Genomic DNA, 14264 nt, shown 5'->3' with positions numbered 1-14264 from the left:
GATTCAGGCTCTGCCCTCTTTTGCTTTTATTCCCCGCCCATCCCCATCCTTAACATTCTGTCACTACTACGGGCATGGGTTGGATCATCTCTCGTTTGGCTGATGATTGTTAACCTTCTCCTGGTCTTGGTCCATCTGAGCTCATTTTTTAAAAATTGTAGCCAGACTGAATCTTGTATACAATAGGGATATCACTACGTTTAGATCCTGCTGGAAATCCTCCATAGCCTCTTGTCTCTCTCAAAACAGATCCAAACTCCTTAACATGAACATAAGGCCCTGGGCCTGTCCCGCCTCTCTGGCCTTATCTCCCCTGTCTCAGACTCTGTACTCTGTCCTTTGACACACCTGTCAGCCTGTCAGATCAGCTGGACTTTCTCCCTCCTACTACTTCTGCACACACCTTCTCCCCTGAAATTCTTTCCTCTCCACCGCCCACACCCCACCCCCTCCGTATTTCCTGTATACTTTCTAGCTTAGATGTCACTGCCTCTGGGAAGGGAATCTTCCCCATAGCATCTCCAGATAGCTCTCTGCTTCAGTTCAGTTCAGTTGCTCAGTCATCTCCAACTCTTTGTGACCCCATGGACGGCAGCACACCAGGCTTCCCGGTCCACCACCATCTCCTGGAGCTTGCTCAAACTCATATCCATTAAGTCAGAGATGCCATCAACCATCTCATCCTCTGTCATCCCCTTCTCCTCCTGCCTTCAATCTTTCCCAGCATCAGAGTCTTTTCCAGTGAGTCAGTTCTTCGCATCAGGTGGCCAAAGTATTGGAGCTTCAGCTTTAGCACCAGTCCTTCCAATGAATATTCAGGACTGATTTCCTTTACGATGGACTGGTTTGATCTCCTTGCTTACCACAGCCCTTATTACACTGTATGGTAACAGTCTGTTAGTCTACTTTGCAGATTGTAGGAAACAAATTTCTTTATTTCTTTGGCTGCGCTGGGTTTTAGCTGCAGCATTCAAGATCTTCGATCTTCATTGTGGTATGATGGATCTTTAGTTTTGGCCTTTGAACTCTCAGTTGCAGATCTAGTTCCTTGGTCAGTGATGGAACCTGAGACCCCCGCATTGGGAGCAGAGTCTTAGACACTGGACCACCAAGGAATTCTCATATAAATCTCTTACTCTCTACCTATCTCCATCATCCAACACAGTTCTTAACACATAGTAGGTCCTCAATGAATATCTTTTGAACGAATGAATGAAGACTTGATCTACACAGCTCACTTCCACTCACTCTTTATAATCCAGGTCCAGCACCTTCCCCACTTACGCTGCAGGAGTGAGTCCTTTCCATCAAAGACCATCATGGCCCTGGGCACAGACCTCAGTCAGAGCATGTATGTTGTGTGGCAGTGGTGTGAACCATCTCCACTAGACTCTGCATGCTTCAGGGCAGGACAGTGTCCTCATCAATTTCCTGAGAGTGCAGAAGCAACAGGGTTTCCCTGCTTCCAAAGATCATGCAGCTTTCAATTTTTCACCATTGAGGATAATGTTTGCTGTGGGTTTGTCATATATAGCTTTTATTATGTTGAGATATGTTCCTTCTATTCCTGCTTTCTGGAGAGCTTTTATCATAAATGGATGTTGAATTTTGTCAAAGGCTTTCTCTGCATCTATTGAGATAATCATATGGTTTTTATTTTTCAATTTGTTAATGTGGTGTATTACATTGATTGATTTGCGAATATTGAAGAATCCTTGCATCCCTGGGATAAAGCCCACTTGGTCATGGTGTATGATCTTTTTAATGTGTTGTTGGATTCTGATTGTTAGAATTTTGTTAAGGATTTTTGCATCTATGTTCATCAGTGATATTGGCCTGTAGTTTTCTTTTTTAACCTGTGGCGGATTCATGTTGATATATGGCAAAACCAATACAATATTGTAAAATTTAAAAATACAATAAAATTAAAAAAAAAAGAAAAAAAAAACAAAGATCATGCAGCAAAATATGACGAAGACAAACTAAGTTTTCATCTGATTTGGGGGTTTAGGCCTGCTTTTGTTTTTATGGCTATTACCTTCAACAAGCAGGGGCACCTGTTTTTGTTCTCACTCCCCTCTGATGCAGCAGGGGCCCCAAAAAAGCCTTGCCAGAAAAACATTCTTTAACTCTAGGGTTTACAGCCACAAACCATCGCTTGGTGAAAACTACTCATGCAACCATTTAAGGGTGTTAGGTCCCATAGCATGTGACTGAGGCTGTTAGAGTTTCTGGTATGTGTGAGGAATGTGCGTGTGTGTGTGTGTGTGTGTGTGTGTGTGTGTGTGTTCTGATTCCTGTTTCCTTCCGCTAGCCCCTCTGTGTACTCATTTCCCTCAGAGGAAGGGACTTGATTATCCCTTCTGTAGTAATACCATCTAGTATTATTTCTTAAACACATGTGCCAGTTGCCGTTGTAAGCGTTTTACACGTGTTAACTCAATCCTTGAAAGACCCTTTGACACAGGTGTTAGCATACCCATTTTAGAGAAGAGAAGACTAAGGCACCAAGAGATTTAGTAACTCACCCAGGAATGAGCAGAGGAGGCAGGATTTGGACCCAAGCAGTTTGCCTGTAGCTCATGACCTTATTTATCTACTATATATATTATATGGAAGTTTGACAGGAAATATATTTATGATTATTTTGATTGAGGATACTAACAGCCATAAAACATTGTCACATTCAGTATGCCAATATCTGTAAGTAAAAGGGCAGATTGTTACCAAAACCTCCTATCTCCTCTGACTCAGATCAGAGCATCCTCAGCCCCAAATTCTGCAAAAAGCCTTGTAACCCTTTGCCTTGCAGGTTTAATCCTACTTTCCCATCTCCCACAGCACTTTCTTGAGATAAGCAGTCTTGCTTCGTTCTCCATAAATGGAGAGCCTTCTTTCCTGCTTTTTTTTCTTTTTATTTATTCATATTTTTACAATGTTGTGTTAGTGTCTGCTAACAGCCCTGTGAATCAGTCATATGCATACATATATCCCCTCCCTCTTGAGCCTCCCTATCACCTTCCCATCTCACCCCTCTAGGTCACTGCAGAGCACCAAGCTCCCTGTGCTATACAGCTGTTCCCCACTAGCTAGCTATGTATATATGACAATGCCACTCTCTCAATCCCCTCTCCTTCCCCTGCTGTTTCCACAAGTCCTTTCTCTCCATCTACACCTCTATTCCTGCCTTGCAAATAGGTTCTTTCTTTTCTTGATCACAGATCTCTAAGTGCTAAGTTACTTTTCTTCCATCTTCCTGATGCTAATTTAGAGACTTCTTAAGTTTTACAGGCTCTCTTGCTAAACATTATTCACTGTGTCTAATAGTATAGCACACATCTTATCTCTAAGAGTTCATATATATTTGAGTATACTCCACCCAACTTGAAATCAAACCAGAGCACTGCAGCTCACAGGATGGCTACAGAAGTTAGCAAGCTCTATTGTTAATTGGTATAACACAATGGGGTCATACGTATTTATCCATTATGAGACAGGCTGTTTTAAAATAAATGTTTCAAAGGATAAATAAATTTTTTTCATACAGTTTGAATACTATTTGACCTTTTAGAAAATGATTTAGAAAGAGCTCCTTCCCAGATGTAAACTTTTCTTCCTTTTATAATCTAAAGCCTGTGGCCTCATTTCCCCATTTCATTTTATCTCACAGTTTTCCTTTATCTTTTCTGTTTTTTCACTTAATCTTGGACTGGAGCATTTTTTGAGCATTTCATTCAATATCTCCTGTCTAATATTTGTTGGATGTTTTAATTTTTCCTCTGGGGTGCTGGAATACGCTTATGGAATATGTTTCCTTAGATAACGTGTAACAGGAAGGGAATCCTATTTAAAGGGAAAATGTTTAGATACTTTTTTCAAGACCAATAGTGTATTCTGGCTCAAAGAACCTCCATATGAATATCATTCGACTATTTGCTCAATCAGTATTTATTGAGTACCTACTAAGCCTGGAATCATGCCAGGGACTGGGGAAATGAGATAAAAGCACAATCTTATCTTCAAAGAATTCATAGTGTAGGGTAAGAGAGTAACTGTTTTTAAACAATAAGAATGCAGTATATAGGTGCTGTAACGCAGATATACACTGGAGGGCAAAGGAGCAAAAGGAGAATTTATGTCCTCTTGGTGATTCCAGAAAGATCACCCTGCAAAAGGATCACAAGGATGTCAGGATTGGCCCAGTTATTTTCATTGCAGAAAGAAATGCAGTTGGGTTTGAACTCTAGAACTTTAATTCAGAAGGAAAAAGGAGGAAACATTTTTCAGATAAGGCTATAGGATCATGTTGGCATTATACTATCTAACCTATCTTATGGAACTTTAAATTTCAATTATTTAAAAAATTGCATATTTAAAATTTCATAATGTTTCAATTTTTTAATGTTTCTGTTGTAGTTTGGTGGATACAACCTATTTATTTTTAACTGAGGTGAAATGTACATAACAGTGAAATGTACTCATCTTAAGAATACAATGTTACAAGTATGCTAATGATACATCCTTGTAACCAGCACAAAAAATTGGCTGTATAGAAGGGAAATAGATGGGGAAACAGTGGAAACAGTGTCAGACTTTATTTTTGGGGGCTCCAAAATCACTGCAGATGGTGACTACAGCCATGAAATTAAAAGACGCTTACTCCTTGGAAGGAAAGTTATGACCAACCTAGATAGCATATTCAAAAGCAGAGACATTATTTTGCCAACAAAGGTTCGTCTAGTCAAGGCTATGGTTTTTCCTGTGGTCATGTATGGATGTGAGAGTTGGACTGTGAAGAAGGCTGAGCGCCGAAGAATTAATGCTTTTGAACTGTGGTGTTGGAGAAGACTCTTGAGAGTCCCTTGGACTGCAAGGAGATCCAACCAGTCCATTCTGAAGGAGATCAGCCCTGGGATTTCTTTGGAAGGAATGATGCTAAAGCTGAAACTCCAGTACTTTGGCCACCTCATGTGAAGAGTTGACTCATTGGAAAAGACTCTGATGCTGGGAGGGATTGGGGGCAGGAGGAGAAGGGGATGACAGAGAATGAGATGGCTGGATGGCATCACTGACTTGATGGGCGTGAGTTTGAGTGAACTCCGGGAGTTGGTGATGGACAGGGAGGCCTGGCGTGCTGCGATTCATGGGGTCACAAAGAGTCGGACACAACTGAGCGACTGAACTGAACTGAACTGAACTTTTCCATCATTCCAGAGAATTCTCTCAAGACCTCTAACAGGCACCAGGCTCAACAGGCGATGACTGAGCTGAAAGTTTTGCCTGTTCTATTTCTTTAACAGATATAGGGCTATTCAGATTTTCTGTTGTGTCAGTTTTTAATATATTATGTTTTTTCAATATTTCCAATTGTTTTAAGTTGTTGAATTCATTGGCATGATGTTAAGTATAATATTCCTTTATTATTCTATTAATATCTATATGACCTCTGGTGAGGTCTCCTTTTTGTTCTTAATACTGGTAATTTGTGTGAGTTTTTTTCCCTTCATAAATCTTGCTAGGGGATTAAATGTTACTGACCTTAAAAAAAACTGATTTTTTACTTTATTCATTTTCTCTGTTTTCTATTTCATTGATTTCTGCTCTCAAGTATTTCCTTTCTGTTACTCATTTTGGGTTTAGTTGGCTTTTCCCCTCAGCTTTTAAGACCTTATTTTTCTCCAATGAAAATACGAATATTTAAAATTCCCTCTAAGTATTTCTTTAGCTGTATCTAACAAATTTTGACTTTTTGTTCCTAAATAACTCAGGTGAAAGTATATTTTAAATTCCCTGTGATTTCTTTTTTGACATATAAGTTATCTAGAATCATGTTGTGTGGGTATGTTGTGAGGGTGTTTCTTCAAGAGAGTAGCATTTGAGTCGGTGAGCTGAGTAAAGCAGATGGCCTTCCCCATGGTGAGCGGACCTCACCCAATCCACTGAGCGCCTGAAGAGAATAAAAAGGAAAGTGACCACTTGAGCTGGGTTATTGATCTTCTCCTGTCCTTGGTGCTCATGATTCTTAGGCATTCAGCCTCAGTCTAGAGTTTATAACATTGGTCTCTGGTTCTCAAGTCTTTGAAGGACATCACTGTTTTTTTGGGGTCACCAGCTCACAGATAGCAGGGCCTTCTCAGCCTCCATAATCATGCGAACCAATACCTTATACTAGAATCCTTGTCTATCTGTCTGTCTGTCTGTCTGTTTACCCATTTACCCACCTATCTATCCTATTGGTTCTGTCTATTTGGAGAACTTTCACTAATAAAGTACCTATTTTATACACATTTGAAAATACTATGTATTTGTATTCTGCAAATACTAAGTGCGATACCCTGTAAGTATCAGTTAGATCAAGTTGGCTGATAATATTGTTCAAATCATTTAATCCTTATTCAAATATTTTTTTTTGGTTTTGTTTTGTTTCCTTCTATCAGTTACAGAGAAGGGTGTTAAAATTTTCAACTATGATTATGGATTTGTGTATTTGTCCTTTAAATTCTAATTTTTGTTTCTGGTACTTAAAGCTTTTTTAGTCCCATAGGTATTTAGATTGTTTTATGCCTTCATGATGAAATGACCTTTTATTAATAAAGAATTATTACTCTTCAACTCTGATCATTTTCCTTGACTTGAAGTTTATCTTGTTTGATGGTATGAACACCAGCTTCCTTAGATTTATTTGACCTGTCTTTTTACTTTCAAATTCTTTGGCCCATTAAAATGAATCATGTGCAAACAACATGTAGTTGAATCTTGTTTTTTATTTATCCTTGCAATCTCTTTCTTTTCAATGGATTAGTCAGTTCATTTACACTTAATGTAATTATTGATTTGGTTGAATCTAAGTCTTTTATCTTGCTAGTTGTTTTCTATTGTCCTGTCTTTTTTCTCCTCATATTCTTCCTTTTTTTCTTTGTTTTGTTTAATAAAACATTTTTAGCACTCTATTTTATTTAATTTTAAAGAATTGGAAGAGCTGATACATTCATTTATTTAACAAATAATTGTAAAACTTCTGTCTGCCTGCCATTGAGCCTGGTGTTACATACAATAGTGAATAAAGTGAATATTTCTCCATCTATTGAACTTATAGGATAGCAAATCTAAGATGATTCAGTTCAGTTCAGTCACTCAGTCGTGTCCAACTCTTTGCGACTCCATGAATCGCAGCACGCCAGGCCTCCCTGTCCATCACCAACTCCCAGAGTTCACTCAAACTCACATCCATCGAGTCGGTGATGCCATCCAGCCATCTCATCCTCTGTCGTCCCCTTCTCCTCCTGCCCCCAATCCCTCCCAGCATCAGAGTCTTTTCCAATAAATCAACTCTTTGCATGAGGTGGCCAAAGTACTGGAGTTTCAGCTTTAGCATCATTCCTTTCAAAGAACACCCAGGGTTGATCTCCTTCAGAATGGACTGGTTGGATCTCCTTGCAGTCCAAGGGACTCTCAAGAGTCTTCTCCAACACCACAGTTCAAAAGCATCAATTCTAAGATGATTAGTACTCTATTTTAATTGAATTCCTCTATTGGTTTTAAGTTATACATTTGTGTATTTTTTTCCCAGTGGTTTCTCACATTGTCCAGCTAAACTTTCTTCCGTAATTCAAATATGTCATGTGCTTTTCCAATATAAGAGCTTAATATGTGACTGTTAAGACCTTGAAATGTGGCTAGTAGAACTGAGAAACAGAATTTTTAATTATGCTTAATTTTAATTAAAAGTTTAAGGTTTAGTCACTCGTGGTTTTTGTTATTGTTGCTCAGTCATGTCCGACTCTTTGTGACCCCAGGGACTGCAGCATGCCAGGTTTCCCTGTCCGTTATCAACTCCTGGAGCTTACTTAAACTCATGGCCATCAAGCTGGTGATGCCATCGAACCATCTCATCCTCTGTCGTCCCCTTCTCCTCCTGCCTTCACTCTTTCCCAGCATCAGGGTCTTTTCTAATGAGTTCGGCTCTTCGCATCAGGTGGCCAATGTATTGGAGTTGCAGCTTCAGCATCAGTCCTTCAAATGAATATTCAGGACTGATTTCCTGTAGAATGTACTGGTTTGACCTCCTTGCAGTCCAAGGGGCTCTCAAGAGTCTTATCCAACACCACAACTCAAAACCATCAGTTCTTCGGCATTCAGCCTTCTTTATGGTCCAGTTCTCACATCCATACATGACTACTAGAAGAACTATAACTTTGACTAGATGGACCTTTATCGGCAAAGTAATGTCTCTGCTTTTTAATATGCTGTCTAGGTTTGACCTCTGTTTAGGATGATACATCCTTATTCTTTTTTATTTTTTAATATTTCTTTAAAGATCAAAGTCTGTTTTTTTTTTTTTAATTATTTATCGGTCTTAGTTGGAGCATGCAAGATCTCTACTTGCAGCATGCAAACTCTTAGTTTTAGCATGTGGAATCTAGTTCCCTGACCAGAGATGGAACCTGGACCCCCTGCATTGGGAGCATGGAGCCCTAGCCACTGAACCACCAGGGACATCCTCCATCCTTATCATTCTACTTAGAGTTAACCACCTCATGTAAAATATAAGAACTTCATAATATTATCATTTTAACTCTACCCTCTTTGTTATTGTTTGCCATATATATTTCCTACTACATGAGTTAAACTGCCTACAATATATTTGTCTTCTAGAAGTCTTTTGTCACTTAAATAAATTATGAGAAGGAGAGAAGAAGACAGTCCTTCATGTTTACACACCTTCTTGCATTTCCGCTGCTCTTCCTTCTGCAGTGGTCTTGGTCCTGCTGCTCCCTCCCTCCAGTGCAGGCTTCCTCTTGCTGTCGCTTCCCATCATCCTCAAAACTTTTCAGTTTCTATTTCTTATAGTTCACAGTGAATTATTCCAGCATCCATTTATCTGAAAATTAATAATATTATTAATATGAATATTAATAAATTATCTTAGTATTATTTATTCTTATAGTTCACAGTGAATTATTCCACTATCCATTTTTCATTTTTGAAAGATATTATTACTGCATTTATAATTCTGGGTTAACTACTATTTCTATCATTTTCATGATGACATTCCGCCTCTTCTGACCACCATTGTTTCTAGGAAGAAGGCAACTCTCACTCACAGTCTTGTTCCCCTGTAGGTAATTGGCTTTTTACTCTTTATCTTTGGTTTCCAGTTTTTTGACTGCGACATACCTAGGTGTGGTATTTGAATTTATTCTGGTTGGATTTTGTGGATTATACAATGTGTAGGCTGATGTTTTCTGCCAAATTAGAAGAGTTTTCAGTCATTGTTTCTTCAACATTTATTCTACTCCATTCTCTTTCATTTTTTTTTACTAGGACCCAAATTACATACATAAACACACACACAGATATATACGTGTGTGTACATATACATATATATATATAGGTACATATATGTTTATATATGTGAGTGAGTGAGTAAGTGAAAGTTGCTCAGGGTCTGACTCTTTTTGATCCCATGGACTATAGCCTGCTAGGCTCCTCTGTCCATGGAATTATCCAGAAAAGAATACTGGAGTGAATAGCCATTCCCTTCTCTAGGGGATCTTCCCAATCCAGGGATCGAACACAGGTCTCCTGCCTTGCAGGCAGATTCTTTACCATCTGAGCTACCAGGGAAGTCCATATGTTTTTGTGTGTGTGTGTGTGTGTATGTGTATGTAAAACTTTTTACTTTTAATATATCCATTTGGTTTATTTCTTTGCTGATACTCCCCATCTGTTTACTCAAGACACTCATCCTCCTCTGTTGACCCTTAAATATATTTATAATAGCTGTTTTAAAGAACCCCATCTGCTAATTCTAATATTTGGGTCCTCTTGGATTCTGCTTTTATTGACTATTCTTTTTCTTGATTATGGGTCACATTTTCCTGCTTCTTCACATCTCTAATATTTTAAATGTTATTCTTGAATATTGTTACAAGGGAATTATGGATAGTCTGGATTACTTTATCTTCCTTTAAAGGGTGTCGAGGTTTCTTCTATCAGGCTGTTAAATTACTGGCACATCTTCCTGATCTTGTTGGGCTTTGTTTTATTATTTGTTAGTATAGTTTCGTTTCAGTTTTGTCCTTACTCCTGGGCATGGCCCTTTCTCTAGGGTATGGCCCTTTCTCTGGGGCATGGTATTTCCTCCTAAGGTGTGGCCTCTTTGGAGTTTCAGTTGAACACATTAGGTGCTTAGCAAGGCTGTGCCACTGTGTCTGGGCCGACATTCTCATGTTTCCAGTGCTACATGGCCTCTGATATCTTGGCCCAGCTCTCTAACTTGCATGAGCCCATTCTCAGGGCTCATGAAGTCTTATTCTGCACACTGGCTGTAGGGAAACACTCATGAAGTTTTTGTCACCCTCCTCTGAACAGCTTCTTCCTTTTTGATATCCTGCCTTACAAATTCCAGGAACCATGTATATTCTAAACTCTGTCTGTACCCCTTTTGTTCAGCAGAACATGCATATCCCTTTGGATTCTACTTCCTTATCATTCTATTGGTGTCCCCAGGCAGAGAACTGAAGAAGACGTGGAGCTCTTGATGTGTTTCCCTTCTCCCAAGTATCATAGTCCTACGGTGTTTACTGCCAAGTGCTGGAAATCATTACCTCAGATATTTATGGTGGTTTTCAGTGGAGGGCCAGCAGAGGACCACTCTGTAGGGCCAGAAGTGGCTGTCCTCTTCTGCATGTTTTGGTACAGTATATGCACCTTAATAAAATACTAGAACAAAAGATCAGTTTCCTTTTTTTCACATAAAGATCTTTATTTCATTTCTATGTCAGGGCACTGTTCTTGATGATTATTATATATTATTATTTTTTTAATTTATTAGAGTATAATTGCTTTACAGTGTATTAGTTTCTACTTATGACAAAGTGAATCAGCTATACAAGGAGATCCAACCAGTCCATTCTAAAGGAGATCAGTCCTGGGTGTTTTTTGGAAGGAATGATGCTAAAGCTGAAACTCCAGTACTTTGGCCACCTCATGCGAAGAGTTGACTCATTGGAAAAGACTCTGATGCTAGGAGGGATTGGGGGCAGGAGGAGAAGGGGACGACAGAGGATGAGATGGCTGGCTGGCATCACTGACTCAATGGACGTGAGTCTGAGTGAACTCTGGCAGTTGGTGATGGACAGAGAGGCCTGGCGTGCTGCGATTCATGGGGTCATGAAGAGTCGGACATGACTGAGCAACTGAACTGAACTGAAGTGATACATATATCCCCTCTGTTTGGGATTTCCCTCCCATTTAGGTTACCCCAGAGCACTGAGTAGAGTTCCCTGTGCTATACAGTAGGTTCTCATTCGTTATCTATTTTATATATAGTATCAATAGTGTATGTATGTCAATCCCAATCTCCCAATTCATCCCACCCTCCCCCTTCCCTCTTGGTATCCATGTTTGTTCTCTTCATCTGTGTCTGTATTTCTGCTTTGTAAATAAGACCATCTATACCAATTTTTCTCAGATCCCATATAATTATTATTTATTCTTGATCAAACCTCAATATCATTAGTTTGTGAAATTCCTTTAAATTATTATAATTACCACTTCTAAATCATAAAGATCAATAATTAACATTAATATCTGTGAGACTCATTATAGTGCTTATCAAACATTGAAAAGACATTTTTTAAGACATTAATACAAACTATGAGTAGAACAAAGTATATTCTAATGTCTCCTATTTTAAAAAATGGGATATAAAACAATTATGAGACAATAAAATGGTGTATATAAACCTTGCTGTTCACTGGCACAAAAATCCAGTTTGTAATTTTGTTAAAAATGACAAAAATAACCTTTTTCACTGGTTGTAATTTGACTGGCACATCAAAGTAAACGCTCGAAACAAATTTTTCCAACACTGAATTTCTAAGAAACTGATATAAATCATCAATTGTACATTAATTTATATGTTTTATTGTTTAACAAAACATATGCAAGTGATATAAATGATACCACTGTTTGTATAACTCAATTAGAGAGAGAAGATATGTTGAGTCTGTACTTTACTTGTGACTAGAGCCCACTCTGAGGAGCTCTGGCCCCATATTCTGAAGACCCAGGAAATGTGTAATAAACAACATGAGAAATGCCTGACTTCTGGTTCTGGCTCCTCATCTGTAAAATAGGTTCGACCTAAAATTCTCAGGCATGCCTTCCAGATCAAAGGACCCATCCTTTCTGTGTTTGTATTTTTACTTTCTGACCATCTTCTTATTACAATGCTGTACTTTTGTCTATCATCTTAAAATGTTCACTCAATACATTTATTTTCATCTCAAAGTAATGACAGCTGTATTTCTGGGTGGTTATTAACATTCATTGAATACTTATAAATGTGAACAAAAAACAAACCTGTGGCAGAGTGCCAGGTAATTTTAAAACAAAAAAGAAAACAGTCACCCCATAAATATAATGCATTGAGTCTCTGATGGCTATTACAAAAATGGACCCAAACTCAGAGAAGTAGCTTGAACGTTTACATGGAAATATAGACGCTGGAATGATATCACTGCCTGCCATCAGTTATCTCAAACTGAGTCCAAGTTTTTAAAGTCATTTCCTAACTAATGTTAACAAGCCCAGGTGTTTCCTGATTTCAGTTGTTCAGACCCTCAAAAAAAAAAAAAAAGAGTAAGGGAGGGAAATGTGTAAAATTCCTTTGTTGGCTTCCTTTCGCCTGTACTGAACCCAAGTTTCATCTTCCTACTATGCGTGGTTTTTGTGTTTCCCTGTCCATTTAGCCCATGAGCTTATTTTTCTCCCTTTTTGTTATACTCATCAGATGTCTCTTTTGTTTTTCTTGTTATCAGTGTTATTTTTTTCCAAGTTTTCCTCCATATTTAAAATCTCAGTATGAGTGATTATATATTTTGGGTTGTTTTGGGTTGTGATCACTGCATTTATTCTTTTTAAAAATACTTTTTATACCTTTTATTTTATTATTGAAGTATAATTGCTTTACAATGATATATATGTTAGTTTCTGCTGTATAATGAAGTGAATCAGCTATGTGTATACATATGTCCTCTCCATACCACCCCTCTGGGTGCATTACAGTGCACCCAGCTGAGCTTCCTGTGCTAAATAGCAGCTTCCTACTAGCTATTTTACACATGGTAGTGTATATATATCACTGCTATTCTCCAAATTTGTCCCACCCTCCTCTTCTCCCTCTGTGTCCACATTTCCATTCTCTATGTCTGTCTCTATTCCTGCCCTGCAAATAGGTTCATCTGTACCATTTTTCTAGATTCTATAGTGAAGTCGCTCAGTTGTGTCCAACTCTTTGCGACTCCATGGACTGTAGCCTACCAGGCTCCTCTGTCCATGGGATTTTCCAGGCAACAGTACTGGAGTGGATTGCCATTTCCTTCTCCAGCGGATCTTCCTGACCCAGGGATCGAACCCGGGTCTCCCACATTGTAGACAGATGCTTTACCGTCTGAGCTACTAGGGAAGTCCTAAATTCTATATATATGTATTAATATACAATATTTGTTTTTCTCTTTCTGACTTACTTCACTCTGTGTGACAGACTGTACGTCCACCCACATCAATTGTTGTTGCTCAGTCGCTAAGTCTTGTCTGACTCTTTGCAACCCCATGAACTGCAGCATGCCAGGCTTTCCTGTCCTTCACTATTTCCTGAAGTTTGCTCAAACTCATGTCCATTAAGTTGATAATGCCATCTAACCATCTCATCCTCTGTCGCCTCCTTCTCCTTCTGCCCTCAGTCTTTCCCAGCATCAGGGTCTTTTCCAGTGAATCGACTCTTCGCATCAGGTGGCCAAAGTATGGGAGCTTCAGCTTCAGCATCAGTCTTTCCATTGAATATTCAGGGTTGATTTCCTTTAGGATTGACTGATGAGCGATTATATTTGAACTAAGAGAATGTGTCAAAAATCCTGCCTCTGACTGAAGAGCCTCTGCAGGTGCTGGGATTGAGCCCCTGGTCTTGAGTACCAGTTCCTCAGCCCAAGGGGACAAATGGCATAGAGTGTGAAGCAGCCAGAATGAGGTAGGGGAAGGAAAGCGAACAACAGGGTAAGGCAGAACTGATAACATTTATATAATACTGTAGGACTTTGCCATGTGCATTAAAGTGCATTTCTCATTTAATTCTGTGTTATTATGTGACTTCTTTAAGGTCATCTAGCCATTTTAGAGGATACGAACCTGTCTTTGAATGTTTTTGTCCCTTATGTCTGGGCTTCTTGAACTGGAATATAAAATAATCACCTGAGATT

This window comes from Bubalus bubalis, chromosome 11 (genome assembly GCF_019923935.1).
Source record: "Bubalus bubalis isolate 160015118507 breed Murrah chromosome 11, NDDB_SH_1, whole genome shotgun sequence".
NCBI classification, from domain to species: Eukaryota; Metazoa; Chordata; class Mammalia; order Artiodactyla; family Bovidae; genus Bubalus; species Bubalus bubalis.
Note: the sequence above shows the minus strand (reverse complement) of the source record.